We start from the raw sequence: 8,491 nt of genomic DNA, 5'->3' as shown, positions 1-8,491 counted from the left end.
CGTCTCTATGCCTCAGTTTCCTCAATTATAAAATGAGGATCAAGTAACTGTTCTCCTCTTACTTAGACAGAAGCCTGTGTGGGACAGAGACTGGTTCCAACCTGGGTAACTCATATAATAATAATAATAATAATAATAATAATAATAATGGCATTTATTAAGCGCTTACTATGTGCAAAGCACTGTTCTAAGCGCTGGGGAGGTTACAAGGTGATTAAGTTGTCCCATGTGCGGCTCACGGACTTCATCCCCATTTTACAGATGAGGTAACTGAAGCACAGAGAATTTAAGTGATTTGCCCGAAGTCACACAGCTGACAATTGGCGGAGCTGGGATTTGAACCCATGACCTCTGACTCCAAAGCCCATGCTCTTTCCACTGAGCCACACTGCTTCATATCTACCCCAGCTCTTAGAAAACTGCTCGACACAGAGTAAGTGCTTCACAAATACAATGATGATGATAACAATAGCAACAATCATAAATAAGAAAATAAAAATATCCCCACTAAGAGACCATTCCCTGGCGACATCTGTCCTACCGTATGCATTAATGCTGAAAGAGCAATATGTTTATCAGCGTGCTTCCAATCCAGTTATTTTTTTGGACGGCAATCAGCCCCCTCCCACCGCATCCCCTGACAGCCTATTGAACAAGCCTATTCCTCAACCACGGGAAACTCACTGAAAAATGATGAGCTGTCCCTATGGGAAACTTCTCTCCCATCCTCCAAATATCCCCAACATATTAAAAATGATGTCAGTAATCCAAGTACAATGCTTCTGCCAAAAGAAAAACAGAGAGAAAAATGACTTGGATCCATAATTCATAAAGTGGAGATGCATTTTTCAATTTAAAGGGCGAGACAAAACAGGTGAAGCCAGTAGGAGCAAGTCTCATCTAGGCCAGGGATATTCATTCATTCAATCGTATTTATTGAGCGCTTACTGTGTGCAGAGCACTGTACTAAGCGCTTGGGAAGTACAAGTTGGCAACATATAGAGATGGTCCCTACTCAACAGTAGGCTCACAGTCTCAACCAATCTATCAGTGGTATTTATTGAGCACTTACTGAATGCAGAGCACTGTACTAAGAACTTGGGAGAGTACAACATATCAGAGTTGGAAGACATAATCCCTGCCCACAATAAGTTCACAGTCTAGAGGGGGAGACAGACATTAAAATAAATTATGGATTAATTACGGGGTTGATGGTGGGGTGACAAAAGGGAACAAATGCAAGTGCAAGGGAAATGCAGAAGGGAGAAGGTGTAGGGGAAATGATGACATAGTTGGGAAAGATTTTTGGAAAATATGATTTTTGAAAGGCTTTGAAGGTGGGGAGACTGATAATCTGTCAGACAGGATTCATTCATTCATTCATTCAATCATATTTATTGAGCACTTACTGTGTGCAGAGCACTCTACTAAGCGCTTGGGAAGTACAAGTTGGCAACACATAGAGACGGTCAATCAATCAATCAATCAATCGTATTTATTGAGCACTTACTGTGTGCAGAGCACTGTACTAAGCACTTGGAAAGTACAAGTTGGCAACATATAGAGACAGTCCCTACCCAACAGTGGGCTCACAGTCTAAAAGGGGGAGACAGAGAACAAAACAAAACGTATTAACAAAATAAAATAAATAGAATAAATATGTACAAATAAAATAGAGTAATAAATACGTAAAAACATATATACATATATACAGGTGCTGTGGGGAGGGGAAGGAGGTAAGGCGGGGGGGATGGGGAGGGGGACGAGGGGGAGAGGAGGAGGCGGCTCAGTCTGGGAAGGCCTCCTGGAGGAGGTGAGCTCTCAGTAGGGCTTTGAAGGGAGGATGAGAGCTAGCTTGGCGGATGTGCAGAGAGGGCGGGCATTCCGGGCCAGGGGGAGGACGGGGGCCGGGGGTCGACGGCAGGACAGGTGAGAACAAGACACGGTGAGGAGATTAGTGGCATAGGAGCGGAGGGTATGGGCTGGGCTGGAGAAGGAGAGAAGGGAGGTGAGGTAGGAGGGGGCAAGGTGATGGAGAGCCTTGAAGCCGAGGGTGAGGAGTTTTTGTCTGATGCGTAGGTTGATTGGTAGCCAATGGAGATTTTTGAGGTCTCATTCACCCCAAGCTGAGGGAAGGGGCCTTAGGCTTCATCCCCAAAACAGGGTTTGGGTCATTTCAGCCTCTATGTCTGACTGGAATGTTCCAAACCTTGCAAACTTCCCCAAGCAGACACCAACCTGCCCTCCAGAATCCCTTTTATTGACCCAGCCATTTGGATAAGAGCTTTGCTCCTGGCTCTTTTCTTATGTTCTGGGCTGTTTTTTATCCACAAAACTCATTCCGATAGCTAGTGAATGGAGAGCTGTTTGCTTTCCATTATGGGTGATTTTTTTTCCCTTTGGTCAAAATAAACACTCTTTACCTGCTTAATCCACCTGGCTATTTGGGGATATCACAGGGCTTTTCCCCAATGCATCAGATGATCCCTGGAGTCTTGCCCTTGAAGTCTCAGGAGCACTGGAGGAAAACACTCTTTTCGGTATACAGGCTCTGTGAGAAAGTGTTTGACTTCTGGGAGAGTTTTCACTCTCAGCAACTGGAGGCTTCAAGGATTAGAGAAGGAGCAGGGAAATTGCTGCTGCTGAAATTAATGTGTCCAAGACAAAGCTCCTTATCTTCCCTCCCAAACCCTGTCCTCTCCCTGACTTTCCCGTCACTGTGGACTGAACTACCATCCTTCCCATCTCACAAAACCACAACCTTGGTGTCATCCTTGACTCTGCTCTCTCATTCACCCCACACATCCAGTCTGTCCCCAAAATCTTCCGGTCTCACCTCCACAACATCGCCAAGATCCGCCTTTCCCTCTCCATCCAAACCGCTACCTTGCTGGTTCAATCTCATCCTATCCGAACTGGATTACTGCATCAGCTTCCTTTCTGATCTCCCATCCTCCTGCTTCTCCCCGCTTCAGTCTATGCTTCACTCTGCTGCCCAGATTATCTCTGTACAAAAACGCACTGGGCATGTCACTCCTCTCCTCAAAAATCTCCAGTGGTTGCCCATCAACCTTCGAATCAAGCAAAAACTCCTCACTCTCAGTTTCAAGGCTCTCCATCACCTCGCCTCCTCCTAGCTCACCTCCCTTCTCTCCTTCTACAGCCCAACCTGCACACTCCGCTCCTCTGCCACTAACCTTCTCATTTTGCCTCATTCTCACCTGTCTCGCCATTGACCCCCCACCCACATCCTACCTCTGGCCTGGAATGCCCTCCCTCCACACATCTGCCAAGCTAGTTCTCTTCCTCCCTTCAAAGCCCTACTGAGAGCTCACCTCCTTCAGGAGGCCTTCCCAGACTGAGCCACCCTTTTTCCTCTCCTCCTCCTCCTCTCCCCATTGTCCCCACTCCCTCCCTCTGCCCTACTCCCTTCCCCTCCCCACAGCACTTGTATACATTTGTACATATTATTCTATTAATTTTATTTGCACATATTTATTATTCTATTTATTTTATTTGTACATATTTATTACTCTATTTTATTAATGATATGTATACAGCTATAATTCTATTTATTCTGTTGGTACTGTAGCCTCTCTACTTGTTTTGTTTTGTTGTCTGTCTCCCCCTTCTAGACTGTTAGCCTGTTGTTGGGTAGGGACCATCTCTATATGTTTGCCGATTTGTGCTTCCCAAGCGCTTCGTACAGTGCTCTGCACACAGTAAGTAATCAATCAATACGATTGAATGAATGAATGAATTGCTCCTGTTTTAGGGGAGAGGCAGGTGATCACCACATTGAAGGGGGCATGAAACAGAAAGCAGTGCAGTCTAGTGGATAGAGCATGGACCTGGGAATCAGAAGGACCTGGGGTCTAATCCCAGCTCCACCACTTGTCTGCTGTGTGACCTTGGGCAAGTCACTTCACTTCTCTGGGCCTCAGTTACCTCATCTGTAAAATGGGGATTAAGACTGTGAGTCCCATGAGGGACAGGGACATTGGCCAACCCTATTAGCTTGTATCTACCCCACCACTTAGAACAGTGCTTCGCTCATAGTAAGCACTTAACAAAGACCATAAAAAAAGAAAGCACCTGCCCAGGAGTTAAAGCACCTGGGTTCTAATTCCAGCTCCATAACTCATCTGCCATGTGATCTTGTCTAAGTCACTTAACTTCTCTATGCCTCATTGGCCTCATTTGTATAATAGGGGTTCAATACCCCCTCAGAACTGTGAGCCGCATGTGGGTCAGGGACTATGTCTGACCTGATTGTCTTATAAACCCCACGGCTTAGCATGGTGCTTGGCACTTTGCCATGCCTCAATTACCTTATCTGTAAATGTGCATTAAGACTGTGAGCTCCATTCAGGTTCGGGATTGTGCCCAACTTGATTATCTTATATGTACCCCAGTGCTTAATACAGTGACTGGCACATAGTAAGTGCCCAACAAATACCACAAAAAAACAAGTATCACAATTATTATTATTATTATAATTGCAGTGGCTACCAAATCAGCTACCCTGGCAACTGCGTGCAGAGTTTCGGCAAGCACTGGCTCTCCCCCTTCCAGACTGTGAGCCCGTTGTTGGGTAGGGACCGTCTCTGTATGTCGCCAACTTGTACTTTCCAAGCACTTAGTACAGTGTTCTGCACAGAGTAAGCACTCAATGAATACGATTGAATGAATGAACGAGGTTGGGGTCATTTTGGCTATAAATAGGTCCTACAACATCAGAGACCTGGGGTGCACACTGTGACCTCCACCACCTCCTCACTCTTGGCACTCTGTGCCCCAGCAAGAACACGAACCAGGCGGGCCGAGAAGGCGTGAGTGGCACTGCCTAAACCAGCAGTGCCACCATCAGTAAGTTCCTCCATGCAGCTTCCCCTTCCCGGAGTCCTGAGGCTCTTCGGGCCTTCATGATGGGAAACCCCATCAACATCAAGGATGGTGATTGCCTCAGGACCCCAAATCATTAATGATCAATTGGAAATGATTTATCAATCAATCATATTTACTGAGTGCTTACTGTGTGCAGGGCGCACTTGGGAGAGTACAACACAAAAACATAACAGACACATTCCCTGCCTACCGTGAGCTTCCAGTCTACAGGGGAAAATACTGTCTGAGCAGCTTGAGCTATGCTTATGGACAATTTATTTATATTAGTAAATAAATAACAAATTTATATTTATAAATAAATAAGTCCTCTAGACTGTGAGCTCATTGTGGGTAAGGATTGTCACTCTTTACTGTTGTATTGTGCTTTCCCAAGCACTTAATACAATGCTCTGCACACAGTAAGAGCTTAATAAATATGATTGAATGAATGAATCAATGCCTGTCTCCCTCTCTAGACTGTAAGCTGATTGTGGGCAGGGAAGGTGTCTGCCAACTCTGTTGTATTGTACTCTCCCAAGTGCTTAGTACAGTGCTCTGCCCACAGTAAACACCCTATAAATACCATTGATGAAGATGAGAATGATACTGCTGCTAATGTTGATGATGATGAAAGGGAAGTCCATTTCCTCCACACTCTGGTAGCATGTAGATTTGCACTGGGAAAGGTGATGGAGACATGGTTATGCTCACCATCAGTGAATCAATCAATAGTACTTATTGAGTGTTTCCTGGGTGCTGAGTACTGTGACCAGGTGCTTGGGAGAGTACAATACAACAGAGTCAGTAGACACAGTCCCTGCCCAAAAGGAGCAGCGTGGCTCAGTGAAAAGAACATGGGCTTTGGAGTCAGAGGTCAACGGTTCAAATCCCGGCTCCGCCACTTGTCAGCTGTGTGACTTTGGGCCTCAGTTATCTCACCTGTAAAATGGGGATTAAGACTGTAAGCCCCACGTGGGACAACCTGATCACCTTGTAAACTCCCCAGTGCTTAGAACAGTGCCTTGCACATAGTAAGTGCTTAATAAATGCCATTATTATTATTAAGGGGCGTACAGTCTAGAGGGGGAGGGTAGCATTAGCCCTGGATCCTCCACAGCTGAAAGTGTGACCAGGTTCCCTGGAGCTCCTCTGAGACTTCAGGACTTCCCCTTCAACCCCACCTCACAGCTTCTCACAACTGTGGCTTGAAGTGCTGGATCCTGCTCCTTGAAGGGAGGGATCTTTTTTTTTAATGGTATTTGTTAAGCACTTACTACGTGCCAGGCACTATATTAAGCACTGGAATAGATATAGGCTAATCCGGTTGGACAAAGTCCATGTCCCACGGGGGCCTCACAGTCTTAAGCCCCATTTTACAGTTGAGGTAACTGAGGGACAGAAAAGTTAAGTGGCTTGCCCAAGGTAACACAGCAGACAAGTGGCAGAGCTGGGACTAGAACCCAGGTCCTTCTGCTCTTTCCATTGGGCTTTACCAAGCACTTAGTACAGTGCTTTGCACACAGTAAGCGCTCACTAAATGGCAATGATGGATTGATTGATTAGGACATTAGGACAGTTTGGATAGAGTGGATCTGAAGCAGGGAGGAGTCAGTTTGAGGGCCACTACCATTTTTGCTTGTGGTTGAATTGGAGTTGTTAATGGTGAATTTACCCCATTATCATTTCTCTATGTGACTTCTTTCCCTCATCCCATTTCTTCCATTAATCAATCACGAAGTGTGTGCCAAGCCTCGTACTAAGCACCTTCTTGGTGTGGAACTCTGTGCTAAGCACCTTCTGGGTGTGGAACTCTGTGCTAAGCACCTTCTGGGTGTGGAACTCTATGCTAAGCACCTTCTGGGTACAGAGTTCTGTATTAAGCACCTTCTGGTTACAGAGCTATGTACTAAGCACCTTGTAGGTGCATAACTCTGTTCTAAGCACCTCTGGGTGCAGAACTCTGTACTAAGAGCTTGGGAAAGCACAGTACAAGAGAGTTGGTAGACACAATCCCTTCCCACAAGGAGCAGGTCCCAGGGCTCCAAGCTGCAATGGTGGCCACAGAGCCCCAGAGCAGGGAAGCACACCATCTCTTGGGAAAGCAGAGTCCCAGAGCAGGGAAGCAGACCGTCTTCTGGGAAAACCGAGCCCGAGAGCCCCATAGTGGGGAAGCAAACACTCCTGGGAGAGCAGAGCCCCAGAGCCCCATAGTGGGAAGCCGACCCTCAACTGGAGAACAGAACTCCAGAGCCGGGAAGCAGACAGTTTCCTGGGAGAACAGAACCCCAGAGTTGGGAAGCAGACACTGTTCTGGGAGAGCAGAACCCCAGACCGGAGAAGCAGACGCTCTCCTGAGAGAGCAGAATCCCAGAGTGGGGAAGCAGACACACTCCTGGGAGAGCAGGGGCATATGTGTTTCTCCACTCTGACTCCTCTTTTTAATTCCTCTCAGTATAATGGACTCACTAAGCCTCACACTCACCTCTCTAGACTGCTAATAATAATTATGGTATTTGTTAAGTGCTTACTATTGTCAAGCACTCTTCTAAGCACTGGGGTAGATACAAGATCACTCAATCAATCAATCGTATTTATTGAGCACTTACTGTGTGCAGAGCACTGTACTAAGCACTTGGGAAGTACAAGTTGGCAACATGCAGAGACAGTCCCTACCCAACAGTGGGCTCACAATCTAGAAAGTGGGCTCACAGTCTAGAAAGATCATCAGGCTAGACACAGTCCCTGTCCCACAGGGGGCTCACAGTCTTGATCCCCGTTTTACAGATAAGATAACTGAGGCCCAGAAAAGTGAAGTGATATGCCCAAGGTAGCACAGGAAACAAGTGGTGGAGCTGGGATTAGAACCCAGTTCCTTCTGACTCCCAGTCCCATCTCTACTGACTAAGCCATTCTCCTTCTCCTACCATTAGCTCACACCCTTCCCCTGACCTGGAACTCCATTCCCCCTTCACAGTCAGTAGTGAGGCTGAGGAAGCACGGATACTGCACAGAACTGGGGGTTAGGGGACCTGAGTTCTAATCCTGGATCCTCCACTGGCCTGCCTTGTGGCTTTGAGCAAGTCATTTCACTTATCTGGGCCACAGTTTCCTCATCAGTAAAATGGGGATCCCCTCTCAGGGTCGCACCTGGAGAGTTTCCAGTACCCTACCAGTCACGACTACAGGAGGGAGAATCAAGCAGAGGCATACCCATTCCATTCCTAGTTTGGGCAGTGGCTAGTGAGTGGTAGGCAATCTGCTACAAGTCAAAACTCAACTGTGCTGGGCAACAGCATCATGGCAGAGAATCGAGGGCAGAGACTCATTTACTGCGCGGAAGAAGGCAATGGCAAACCACTTCTGTAGTTTTACCAAGGAAACTCTATGGATACACTACCAGACGATTGCAGATGGAAGTGGGGTGTTCTGGGAGAGATGTGTCTATTCATTCATTCAATCGCATTTATTGAGCGCTTACTGTGTGCAGAGCACTGTAGTAGGCGCTTGGGAAGTACAAGTTGGCAACATATAGAGACATATAGACCCAACAGTGGGCTCACAGTCTATGGCATCACTATGAGTTGGACATGACTCGACAGCATAA

General features: G+C 46.7%; 1 non-coding gene across 1 annotated transcript; it reads left to right on the top strand.

Annotated features, from left to right (window-relative positions):
* The first annotated feature begins 8,016 nt into the window (after positions 1-8,016).
* On the top strand, positions 8,017-8,154 carry LOC119929108. The gene has a single exon (XR_005451248.1). It is a non-coding gene; the product is annotated as a small nucleolar RNA SNORA7 (small nucleolar RNA).
* The last annotated feature ends 337 nt before the right edge of the window (positions 8,155-8,491 follow it).

This window comes from Tachyglossus aculeatus, chromosome 5 (genome assembly GCF_015852505.1).
Source record: "Tachyglossus aculeatus isolate mTacAcu1 chromosome 5, mTacAcu1.pri, whole genome shotgun sequence".
In the NCBI taxonomy this organism is placed as follows: Eukaryota; Metazoa; Chordata; class Mammalia; order Monotremata; family Tachyglossidae; genus Tachyglossus; species Tachyglossus aculeatus.
Note: the sequence above shows the minus strand (reverse complement) of the source record. Positions and strands in the feature narration are given on the sequence as shown.